The sequence below is a fragment of the Pseudomyrmex gracilis genome, unplaced genomic scaffold (assembly GCF_002006095.1).
Source record: "Pseudomyrmex gracilis isolate BER0280 unplaced genomic scaffold, ASM200609v1 scaffold_72, whole genome shotgun sequence".
NCBI lineage: Eukaryota > Metazoa > Arthropoda > Insecta > Hymenoptera > Formicidae > Pseudomyrmex > Pseudomyrmex gracilis.
In genome coordinates, this window is record NW_018020656.1 from 139,294 (window position 1) to 152,634 (window position 13,341).

Below are 13,341 nucleotides of genomic sequence, written 5' to 3' on the forward strand. Positions count from 1 at the left end.
AAAAAAAAAAAAAAAAAACAGACTGTCCCATTTAGTGAAGACACCATGTGAGGAATCTTTCCCAATTCTATTTGTTGCGACGACGACGACGACGCGCGCGTTTGTCGTTAAATTCGTCATGTTGACCCGCGGTCGACTCCTCTCCCCGGGCGACTTTCGGGAAGGCATTAATCATGCAAGTCGGGAACTACTACTTGTATATGATTCGAGTGGGCAAACAACATCGGCTTGAGGCTGAATACGCTAAGTGTGCCCGTATATACACTGCGTCGCGCACAATAGAGACGGATTAATATTCTTTTGCCGTGCGGTGCGAGTCGCCTTGGCCGCCGCACTCTCGGAACAGAGAGCATTTTGTTATTCCGGCTGCCTCACACACAAAATCCTCGGCTATATAATACGCGCGCGCGCGTGTGTGTCTCTATCTACCTGCGCCGTCCGTGCACATGCACCTTGGGCCGACCCGTTATTTTCCGTTTAGATATGCAGCCCGGAATAGATAAACAGACGAGAACCCGCCAGGATAGCGGAAGACGTCGGGATCTATTTTAATTCCCGCACCGCTTCCGCCCGCCGGCAGAAACACCAGACCGCACACACTGTTTGCCTAGACACAACGGAATTACGCACGGAACGTGCCGGGTTTTCTTTTCATTCGCGCAAATGTGAAACAAGAAAAAAACAAATACGTCTTTTTCTAGAGATAATTGGCTAATGTCGTCGCGGAGCCGCGTGCGATTGTTCAACTCTCAGCGACGTTTTTTTTTTCAACGCCGTCGCTCGCGGCATCAGAGATTTCCGTTTCGAGCGGATAAGGTAAACGTTACCCAATCACCGAACAAGTACCCCCGCTAGCCACGCCTGAAATTTATTAAAACAATAATAATTGTTTGACACAAAACATTTATATACGCAAAGTTAAAAAAAAAAAACAATAATTAAAACTAATGTCTTGAAAACACTTAAAACATGGAGAGAAATTGTTACGATCAACATTTACACATCTAATATTTAATTATTTCTCCAATAAATATCCGGCCATTAATACACGTTCGGTCATTCGAACATTTACTTTAGACGTCGGTTTTTTTGTTCGTCATTTCGCGGTTACAATTTTCGACACGTAAACGCTTTTCAACGCTGGAACACACTCCAATATTTATATTATTGTATCTATATAGACACAAAAATGATATTTGACCACCACTTAAAAGAGTAATAGAATTGTCAAGTAAAAATATTGAAGCACTGCCAATGACATTGATTTCAACATTAACTCTGGGGGAATTACTCTGGCGAAAATTACAATTTTCAAGTACACGGTCCGGTTTGCGCGGAGGGTGGAGCGTGTGTGAGCGATGACCGAAAAGCGAAACGGCCGAAAAAACGCTTATGAGCGCGTTTGATGGAACATTTATTCGGATCCCGAATCCGCGCGCGCGTGATCGATCGACCGTCGCTCGACGTCGGCGGCGGCGGCGTCGGCGGCGGCAACGATATTTTGCGAAATATTTTCGAGACACCATTTTCCGGTTCGCTGCGTTACATTTTACATGCGCGCACGCGCTTGCGTGGATAAAATCTATACGCTATATATATATATATATATATTTGGTAAAAACAATTGTTTCCCCACGCAAAAGAGATTATTTCTCCGCCGATTTAATTTTCGATGGATTTCATCGACAGCCGAAGATTGCCTTTTCGATCATTGTTATACGTATTGCGCATTTGCGCATTTTTGCGTATTTTGTCACTTTCCATCACGTTTTTGACGGATAACGAAAGACCACGGAGAGTTTCGCCACAAGTTTTAAGACTCGCACCGCGGAAGCTTTTCGCGAAAACATTATCGGAATTGTATTTTTTCTTAATTAAAAAATTTGTCTTAATTGAACTCAACGCGCTCTCAAGAAAATTAAAGAATTCGAAAGAATCAAAATTATCGCCCAGACTTCGGCGATTTGTGTGCGCATCGAAATTAGCTGTCGTTCGGTTTTCCGAACAGCGCACGTTTTTCTAATAAAACCGAAAAGTCGAGTTATATTCGGATTGCTCGTTTATAAAAAAAAAAAAAAAAGGAACGCGGAAAAGAGAGAGAGAGAGAAAGAGTGACTGAAACTGAGACGAGCGCAAAAAAGGGCGTGCCGGCGTTTGACAGGAAGTTGACCCAACGTCCGGTTCTAATGTATTTCCGCCCGGTTACGGCTATCAAATCGCACAAGTTTGCGGTTTCGGCGCTCCATTTCTTTCGCATACTCTACTCCCCGTTGTGTTATAAAACACCGTCCTCTCTCGTTTCCCGTTCGCGTTCGAATTAACGGCACGTAAAGACGTCGTTGAAAACTTTATCATAGTCATTAACGTTTTCGTGCTTCTGTCCGCGCAACATTAATGGGGAAGCTTTTCAGTCATCTCGAGTCGCCACACAAATTGCAATATTGTGTGAGTGTCTGTGCGCGCGCGCTAAACAATTGGCATAGATATTTTTATTTTTTTAATATAATTTAGAAATACTATAAATTAATTATTATTTTAATTTAAATTTAATTGTGTAACAAAATATCTGCAATTTTATAGGAAAATGTTGTTTTTTATTGAAATTGTATAAAAAACGTTATTGTTTTTTTTTTGTTTTTTAATCATTAACGCGGTTTCGAATAAATCAATTTAAAAGTTCAGAGAAACAGATTTTGGTTGCAAAAGCTGGGAAGAAGACGCGTGCGAGAGGCTTTTATTTCACCGCTCGAAAAAGCCGCGAACGTATATACACAAGTATCGACCGACAAAATTACACATTATTGATGTGCGGAATCGAAATGAATTCACAAGGACTTTGTTTCTGAAGACTTTTTTTCCGCGCAAAACGCGTTATAGTCATGCTACAACCCCATTTGCAATCTCGAGGGCTCGTAAAACAAGGAGCAAGATTGCAGCAGCGGTTAGAGTCGACTTCGCGAAAAAAGGCCCGTTAACGAATCGATTGAAAAGGAAATCGATTGAACAAGCACTCGGTGCTTGTTATTCCCCCATTTCCTCTCTTTCTCTCCCTGCTTTTGCCCGTTCTCCTTTCCTCTCTCCAGGTTCTAATGCGATTCTTTCTTAACGCGAGTAGTTTTGCGAGACTGAAATCGCGGCTTTTGAAATCCGGAAAACAGACGAATAAGACAGCAAAGAGAAGAGAGAAAGAGAGAAAGAGAGAGAGAGAGAAAGAGGAGAGGCGGACCAACCGGGCAGAGGATGAAGGATAATTGTATTGTAATTGCATCCTTCGAGCTACGTGCACCGCGGGAAGAGAAGAAGGGGAGGGAGAAAAGCGAAGCCTTGTCGGACTCGAGCCGAGTCACGGTTGACCCGATTTTTTCTCCGCTCTGCTGGGAGTACGCGCCGGTTTCCGAACTGAAACTAATACCCGCGACGGCAACAAAGGGAAGGAAAGAAGAAGAAGAAGAAGAAAGAGAGAGAGAGAGAGAGAGAGAGAGAGACAGAGAGAGAGAGAGGGAGGAATGAGCTGCACGACGGCGGAGGGCAATGGATCTAAAGTGGCGGTCGTCGTATAGCCAGGAAAGAAGAAAAGGTTGTAGTTTACCGTGGGAGAGAAGGAGGAGGAAAGGAGAATCGTAGATGCGGGAGGATAAAGCTGGCGCGCGGAACTCATCCACAGGGTGTCCCGCGTAATTGCGATTGGCGATTGTACATCGCGCCTTTTACGATAGAGAGTATACTCCTCGAAACCCGTCGTTATTGGCAATATCCTCCGAGAGTCTCTGTTTTACGCACATCCCACTCGAGTTCCGAGCAAAAATTTTCAACTCTGGCGAGGAGAGCCGTTCTCCAGAATCCAACATGGAAATCTCGCGTTGATTAGAGAGAGAATGTTCGTACGTTCTGAATTTCTTCGAGTGAAAAAAAAAAAAAAAAAAAATCTCACTCCAAACGAGCGAGTATTCGCTTCCGAGCGATAGGTGAAAATTTCATCGCCACTTGTGTAATTAGTGAAAATTCATTTTTGAAGTGATTGTTTGCGGAGCGAACGTATGTGTCACACTCGTCTCTCGAGTGAACAATTAAATCGATTATCAAATATTTATTTTTGTAATTTATATCTTCGAATAAGATTGTTCTCCGGGGGCGCTAACTTGATGGAGAAAAAAAAAACCCTTGTGAGAAGAATCCAACTTGATTGGATTCGAGAGTCCACCTCCGCTTGCTAGGTCAGTGCTCTACTGATTCAGCTACTGAGATTTTAGTTATTGCATTTAGTCCAAAAAATTCAATCCATATGAGCGAAAAGGTGGACACACTACTGAAAAACACATTTAGTAATTATAAAAAAAAAAAAAAAAACAAATTCACAAAAGACAATAAAATAATAATGAAATGTCGTTCGTGCGCTCGCGTTTCTAATGGCTCTTATATATCTACTCAACTTTCGAAAAACTTCGCATAACGAGACCGTTGAAATTGCGGCGAAAACGTCGCCGTAACTCTTTTAATCCCCGGTTACGAGCCGCTTCTTCTCCATTGTCGCATCGCGCTCACGAAAATTCCTATAAAGAAAGGGATTAGCCGGCGAATCCGCCGGCGTCGGACGTAACGACGTGCGCGCTTCGCACATGTGCACCGTGAAACGGCTCTTTGTAATCCGCGACGAGACAAGCTCCGATCGATAAGCGCGTTCTATGCATTTAGGAGGCTCGACAACGACAACGACAACGACAACGACGACGACGACGACGACGACGACTACGACTACGACTACGATCGCACAGTCAGCGAAGGAAAGTGTTCTGATGGTATAGCAAGAGGAAATAACGTAGAAGCCGTGAATTCAGGAGCGCGCGTTCTCTATTTTCGTTCGAGGTAAGAGAAACACGTTGTTATCACGCCACGTGAACTGCGTGCTGTTACGTCACATTACACGAAGCGAATCGGAGAAAACTAGATATTTCGTAAGATACGCTCGTGAAAGCGAAAATTGTTAGATTTTATTATTTTATCGTATTGTTCTTACATATTGCTTGTAATTTTTTTTTTTTTTTTGTAAGGGATTCGAATGACCGGACATTCGAAAAAGTAACTGTTACACGTGTAAATGTTAATCACAACAATTGTCAACGTTTTATAAATATTTTTTAAGATACAAAATGTCATGGAATATCATTGAAATGCGATGTAAAATATTTAATACATAAAATCATTATAAATAATCAAATTATATAATAAACATAAATATTACAGAATATATTACTTTTTAAACTTTAATAAAATATTCAATAAATATTGATTGTTAACTTTTGTAAATATTTTGTTATAATTACGTTTTAAATAATACATCCGGTCATTCGGGCAGTTATTTTTCAAACATGTTTCGTGCGTTTCGCACAAAATATATATCACAATGTAAAGGTAACATTTATCACAAAAAATAGAAATATTGGTGAAAAAAAAAAAATAAAAAAAAAACTTACGTCTTCGCGCGGAAGGAGGAATTGAGAAGAAAATCTGTAAATTAATGTTAATCTCGTTGTTTTATGTTAAGAGCTTTATCGAAGCTGTGAATATAAATCCGCGTGATAATAAATCGCGCTTCCTTCTGGTTTTCGCATTCAGGTATTTCGCGCGGTCGACTGATCGGATCGATCTATCGATCGAGCTACAGGAAAGAACGACACTTTTGCGTCGCGGAAGCGAGTAAGAAAAACGACGCGTTCTCCGACCGTTCGACGACATTAAAGTCTTCTGACGACGCCGTTTCAGCGTCGCGAAATAGATCACCCGACTTTATCCGGCTTTATAGCCGACGGCCGAGAGTCGTTGGAAGCTTTTCGCGCACGTACCGCGAGTTATTTCAACATAATCGCTCCGCGAACTGCCGGACGCGGAGCAGTGGGAGGAACTAAGAATCCGCTTCGGGAAAATATGATTTGCTTGATTCGTGTGCTGCTGCTCTCTCTTTCTCTCGCGGAGAAACGAGATGTGCTCGGGATGCTATTTCGTTCTGGAAAATCTCCGGTCGGAACGTATCATTCGTTCGCCTCGTTCGTTCCCCGTTGATGATCATTGTCTCTGATGGAAATATACATATGTATCGGCGAAGACTATTTTTTTCCTCGTATTTAAATGTGTTTTTATTAACAAAACACGGACAGAATTGCAACGCGAGCGACGAGCACGACGGCGTTTATTTATTTTTCCGGGATTTGCACACGCGTATAAAGTTCTTCTCAAACAACTTTTTCTCTCCTCGGTTTTGTTCAACAACAACATACATAATTCCCGAAGAGACGCGAGACTTGAAGATACAACGCGTCGTCGTTCACTATTCTCGCGACGACGTGCTTCAAGGACCTCCGAAGAGGATGTAGACTTCACCATGTATATATATATATATATATATGTACGCTCCGTGCGATGTAATCGTGTTCCTTTGATGCGATACGACGACGTCGGGGAACTTGTCTCGGTATCGCGGAGCTAAAACACGCAATCGCGGCTTTCAACGCGCGGCGGAATGGCGTCTTCATGTAAACTCGAAGATGATGCGCTGGCACCTAACAACGCGGATATCTCTCCCAAACACTGCGCCGCCGTCGCCGCCTTGTTGCGCGCCACGTCACGAGGGACCTTCCTGGTTCCTATCGCGAGCAAATTTCGCATACGCAGCGCAGCGAGCAGTCATACTACAAAATTAGACGCCGCCTCGTTGAGTCGTTTAACATGAAATGCCGCGTCGCGAGAGAGAGAATTCTATATTACACAATTTACGAGAGAAATTCCCTAACTTGTGAGAGAGAACTTTTAATTGAAATAAAGAAAGTGACAAACAGCGCATTAATGAAAAAATAAAAAATTATTTTTTCGTTTCAGAAAAAATACGCTAAAATTTTCTCGTTGGTAAAATGTGTCATCAACATTTTGACAATGTAATGGCACATGGTGACATGACTTTGACAAGAAACCATGTTAGTAACATTAATGTTGTAAATATCAAATATTAAAATTATTACTGAATTTAATTCGAAAAATTAACAAATTTAACGTAAGTGTAATTTACACTTAAAAAAACATGTCAAACGCATATCTCGGCTTTTACTGGCCTTTTGTCTCTCTGTGTTTACAATTTTATACGTTCGAATGATTAACGTCGCCGTTAAAACAACCGATAGTATAAAATGAGAAAAACAAAAATATCTTAACCCTATCTCTTTCTAAACTCGCGTATGCGCAATACGAGATTTTTTTTTCTGTCGCGCTCTGCAACAGTGCATACTCTACGCAAAAAAAAAAAAAAAAAAACAAATTCGGTCGCCGATATAGATTCGATGCTGTTGCATCGCCCGGCGATGTCGTTAAGCCGGCTCTGATAAGTCTCGTTTGGCGCGGGCGTTACATCATTGCGTTCCCCGGGCTCGTTAGTTTTTCCCCGTGTCGCGTCGCCATTCGTCCGCTTCCGCTCGGCGTATTTTCAAACGCGCGGGGCTCGTAGATTTTCCCGGGATTTCGTAACGCGCGGGGACGCGACGTGACGCAATCCAACATGCGAGAGACAACGCCGCGTCCCAGAACAAGCGGCGTGGTGGCCTCTCTTTTTTTCTCTCTTTCTCATGTACGTGTGTGTGTATGTGTGTGTGTGTGTGTTGCGCGGGCGGATGCGTATTAAAAAGCCGCACGCACAGAACACTTGCGCGCGCGCGCGCGTTCCCAAAGATCTATCGCACATAACGCCCCGTGATCACGCACACTCGCGCGAGCACAACACACACACACACTCACACACATATACACGCAAACACGTGTGACTATATAAATAAGCTTTATGACGTCATCCTGCGCACGAAGCAAAGCCGCATGATTCTGTGCTACGTTCCCTCGGTCTCCCCCTTCTTCGCCGTTACGATCATTCGAGGCTCTTCTCTTTCCCGCTCTTTGAGGATGCGGACCGCGTTGGTATTGCGTCGCGGTTTGCTCCCGATTCTCCACACTCAAAACTTGCAGACGCGAAACACGTAGGAAAACGTAGCGGAATCGTACCCGTGACTCATTGTCAATGAAACGCAGAGTGAGAGATAAGATGAAGAATAAAGAGAGATGATGCCATCCGAAACAGATTTTCCTCTTATTTTTTGTTTTTTTTTTGTTTCAGTGGTTTTTCTTTACTTATATGCTACCTCGTATCATCGCGCAAGAGATAACCGTCTCAATGACCGGACACTTGTCAAAGGCCAAACATTTTAGAATCATGTTATTTTACACATCACACACAATTACATTAAAAAAGAAATACGGGTTTTTATTTTTCGCGACACCCTGTATAGAGTTCGTGCGCGCGTATTGGAACACGGCGTGATAGATAATCGGTCGGAATAGAATCTTATGTAACGAGAAAACAGATGGTCCGATGGAACGCGAGTATATATACATATACATATACTCCACGATCCGGCAAAGAAAACGTTCAGCGCGAGGAATCGTGAGGTCTTGTTCGTGAGATTAAAATATGAGCCGGTGCTATACGGCGCGCGCGCGCGGCAATAAACCTATACGTAAATAACTGTAACGAGAAGCCTTACATCCGTTACTACAAATAAGCTTTACAGCCGTCTCGCGCAATCCGCCCGAGCAATTCCGACGATTAATACTTGGCATCAAACTCGCGATCACGACGTTGCCCCCGCGAACTTCGCCGGCTATGATTCGCAAGAATATATCCCGACAATTCTCTCTCTCTCTCTCTGTCTCTCTTTCTCTCTCTCTCTCCACACCCGTAAATTTCCCAAAATTGCCTATAAGGACGTGAGCCATTTTCCTCGTAGCTATTTGTTTAATGGCGAAATGAACTGGCTAAAACGCACGGCTCGAGGATATTAGAAAACTCGATAACGTTCTCACGCGAAACGCGAGAGGAAACGATAATGCGATCCTGCAAATATATATTCACTTATTCACTTAATTCACTTATTCAACCGGGACAAAAAAACATTTTTGACGCTCGATCACTCCGTGTGACACTCCCGACTGATAATCTTCCAGTAATTAAAGTCTTTTCTTAATTACACGACACGATAAGCGATTGCTCTCGCGAAATCGCGGTTAATTAAAAAAAAAAAAAAAAAACAAAACAGAAGACCGAAATCTCGCTTCCGGACGCGATATCTCGCGACGTGCGTTAACGCGATATAACAGGACGGCGTGTATTCGCGTTTATTCTCGGAGCGCGGGTTTTAGTCAAAACTGTTCCACGCAATTATCCACGCAATTTATTCGCGACGGCACTTCCGTCGACGCTTAACATAAGAATATCGAGCCGAGAGAGAGAGAGAGAGTGCGAGCTCCTCTGGGCGCGGGGAGAAAAAACGAGCGGCTATGAAAAGTTTATAAAGAAGGGAGAGATGCGGCGGCGAGAGATGCGGTATATAGCGAAAGATGAGTAAGAGGAGGAGGAGGAGGAGGAGAAGGAAGGTTGCGGCACTCCGGCAAATCCGCGATAAGTATGCGCAAAATGTATGAAAGAGATTTCGCGCATGGAGTGACGAAATCGTTTGCGAAGAGAACCGACCGCGAAAACTCAAGAGAAGCACCAAAGCTTTTAAACGCCAATAGCACGCGGGGGGGGGGGGAGAGACGTTTCCACGGCGCGGTTCTTTATTAAACGTAGTTTCGCGAAACTAATAAAACTCTCTTCCTGATCGATATATGTAGTACGCGAACTTTTCATTGCGATCTTGCGCAGCACGTTGGCGAAATTTCATATTTTTTTTTTTTTTTTTTTTTTTATATGTGGTACAAATATTGCTGATATCCTGAAATAATGTCGACTTTAAACTTAGTAAAAAATATTGCAATATAATTTTTTTTGCAACGATAATACGCCATTTTGTTTACACGGAAAATGTATTTTTTTTTTTTTTTTTTTTTTAATCACAAACTCGGGCGAAGTGAGATTCATGCCGCCGCGAATTGATCGGTCACCGTAATTGACACGGTCGAAATCGAAAGAACAACGCGCACCGCCGCCTCGCGATTCTTATCTCTGTGGAATATATTTCTTGTTTAGATTATATATATAGTTTTTTTTCCTGATTAGCGTTCTCTCTGGTTGCAATTTCGCGCGCGTTTCTCCGGCCCTGTTAAGAACGCAGGAAGTACGCGGGGTTAGATGGACGCGCGAGGGGAACGCGCGAGGGGGTAGGCGCGCTAAACGACGCCGGCGACGGCGGGCGTTTAGAGCGTTAAAGATGATGGAGATTGTAAATGACTGAGAAAGGCGAGCGGCTGCATATCTGTCTCATGAGAGAGAGAGAGAGAGAGCGAAAGAAAGAGGAATTTGTCGCGAGGAGAAAGGAAGCCGAGCAGCGGCACGACGAAAGAGAGAGAGAGAGAGGGACGACGATAGTTAAAGAACGGGAGGAGGGGAGGGGTGTGCCGTACAAAATGTGACATTACCGGGGACAAGCGATCATTAAGGCCACCCCGTGGCTAAACAAAGGGATCATTGAGAGACTTAAGCGAGGCTGCAGGCAGTTTGGAAACTAGTCCGCGCAGTCGCTCGAACAAGCGAATTGTACATTGCCACTTTCGCAGATTTTGTCTTCTCCTCTTCCTTTCTCTCTCTCTCTCTCTCTCTCTCTCTCTCATTCTCCATGCAGGCGTGCGCCTTTGCGCGCTCCTCCTCGTGTCGGTGCACTTCGACCTCTGGACAACGGGAACATCTCCCGCGAGTGCTGTGCGGGGTCCCATTTTGATTTCGAGGCTAAATTGATCGTCCGTGTTCAACTTTAACAACAGCGTTCAAGCGCTATCTTCTAATGAACGTTGAATTTTCATTCGAAACAAAGCGTCCGCCATTTTCTCCTCTATTACCGTGCTCCGCATTATACTCGGAGCACAATGTCGACTCATCATCATTGTTTCGATATTAAAAATTTGTTTTCTTTTCGCGTAACTTTGACACTTCGACAAAGTGGAGGATCGATCGCCGAATTGAATACCTCTCGCGATATCGGAACTCCGTAAAGAAATTCTCTGACTGTTTTGTATTCTATGAGAGAAACTCTGTTATTTATTTTAATTTATCTCTCGAAGTAAAATGACACGAGAGAGAGAGAGAGAGAGAGAGAGAGAGAGAGAGAGAGAGAGAGAGAGAGAGATTCGCAAATGTAATCTGATCCTCGTCGAACAGTCTCGTAATAGAATCGCAATCAGGATAACCTACGAACGTTGCTTCGCGCAACGATGTATATATACACACACGCGTTAGCTTAAATTTTCATACATTATACAGCGCGCTACGCTATCGGGTTCAATTGCACCGTATGCATACCGATTGGCCGGATATTATCGATCCTCGCATATATCGAAAGGGAACGAGAGGCATCAGCGCCGAAAAGCGGGACGGCATCATGCGGGGGGGAGAAGGAGGAGAGAACGCGCGTCATCCCTCCACGAGAGGATAATCTCATTTCTTACCGACAACGACCGAGATCGGCAACGATCGTACGTTGTTAACGTGTATCGTCATTGAAATCCGATTACATGCACCATCGGCACTCGTTCTCGTGCGCGCGCGGGCAAAAAGCAACGTGTGCGCGCGCGAAAAGCGGGGGAGAAAGAAAGATTTCGTCGTACGACGTCCAACCGCGAGAGCGTAATTTACTTTCTCATTTTTTTTTTTTTTTTAATTCTTTTTTTTGTACAATTTCCCTGATCGCACGGTTTCAATCGCGGGAAATTCATTTTCTCGCCGATCGGCGCGCAGGGGTGAATTTACGAGGGACATACACGTGGTTTCGGCCGAATCCAGCCGCGCGACCCGTTGTTTTCTTTTTTTTCTCTTTTTGCCGCCGCTGACGCGCCAGCGTCAAAATCAGAATTTTATTACGGACAGATGCGCGCGAGAGCGCGATACGAGCGAGAGTAAATCGTGTTGTCAGTTTGAAAAATTTCTCCGCGCGTGCGAGATGACCTGTTCCAATGACCGGACACGTGCCACTAACAGGATCAGAAAAATAATTAACAAATTTACTTAAATGTACACGTTGGGGGAACTAAAATTTAAAAAACAAACATCTTAAAAAAATCACTCAAAACAATTAAAAATTGTTACACGCTCGGTGTTTATCCGTTATTTATGTCTTTAATAAATGGTCGGTCGCTGGTAAACGGTTATCATATCCGTTTTTGAACAAATTGAAAAAAAAAAAAAAAACCAAAACTTTTAACGAACACGAAATCTGATATTCCGCAATTTACATAGTGAATATCAATAAAGCGAGTTAAAAATTTTCCGAAATTATCGAAAGATAATCCCTCGAGAGCGCTGTTATCATTGTTGCGCGCGGCCACTCTCATATTGAATATACACTTACACACTCGTACACACACACACATACACATGTGTATTCTTTTGCGTTATTTGCACATTTGTTCACGCGGTTAGGTGTCTCATGGCGACCGTAACCGAATTTACATAGGGTGGCCGCGACGCACCGGAACAGTTATCGGCTAAATAAACCGGAAAATGGTCCCCGGCTCGCGGAAAATGAACTTTGGGAAATTGCCACGGTGGCCCGGGTTTAATTGAATATATCGAGTTAATTAAGTATCTGCAGTCTCATCAATATTAATATCATTTACATTAATCAGGTAGTAATAATGGGTAACGTGGGAGAGCGTGGTTGAGCGCTTTCGCGCAGTATTTTACTGTGTGCGCGCGCGATAGAAATGATTACTCAAGTCGCGACAATTAATTATGTTTATAGAGATCGACGCCACGTGAGTATATCATACGTACACGTATTATCGTCAATTACGCAGATCGCGCACGCACGATCTACTATTGCGTCCTACTTGGAAACAAATGCGGGGGACGCCATTATCGATCACGTGCAAATCGAATTTGCATATTTGAAAATTTTTATTTATTCAAACGCACGGAAAATGGCGATTCCCAACACATTCGAAACCTTTTAGTTACGTATTATATACAAGGTAACCTAGTCTTAAAATGACGCACTTATTAACAAAACAATTATTAATAAAGTAAAAATTAAATTAAACACAATTCTCAATTGTGTTTAAAACATTCTCTAAACAATTATATAATTATATAATAGTTCTTAATATAATTCTTCTATATAAATACAATTATAAAACATATTTTTCTCACCTTATCACGTGACGCATGCTTGATTATTAATTGCGCTAATACATATCACGCTCTGAAACAAAAAACGCCAACTATTAGTTAGTTAACACTGTATATATTAATGTAATGAGAGAATGAACGATATAAACAAAACAAAAAACCCGCGCAGCTACTTTACAGCAACGTGAGAATTA